Source organism: Nestor notabilis, unplaced genomic scaffold (genome assembly GCF_000696875.1).
Source record: "Nestor notabilis isolate BGI_N333 unplaced genomic scaffold, ASM69687v1 scaffold14833, whole genome shotgun sequence".
Lineage (NCBI taxonomy): Eukaryota > Metazoa > Chordata > Aves > Psittaciformes > Psittacidae > Nestor > Nestor notabilis.
The window spans coordinates 2017-2285 of NW_009922495.1; positions in this window are offsets into that span (position 1 = coordinate 2017).

Sequence of the window (269 nt, forward strand, 5' to 3'; positions counted from 1 at the left end):
GTCACCAACAGGGATGGGCAGGCCCATGACCTGGTGCCATTTCAGTCTGTATCTCAGTGGTGACTTCCAAGTCACCAGCCCAAGAAATCTGGAGCACCTCTCCTATGAATACAGGCTGAGAGGACTGGGGGTGTTCAATCTGGAGAAGGATCAGGGGCTTGAAGCAGCTATACATTAAACACTAGGAAAAAGTTCTTCCCTGTGAGGGTGGTGAGACACTGGAACAGGTTGCCCAGAGAAGCTGTGGCTGCCCCAGCCCCCGCAAGGTG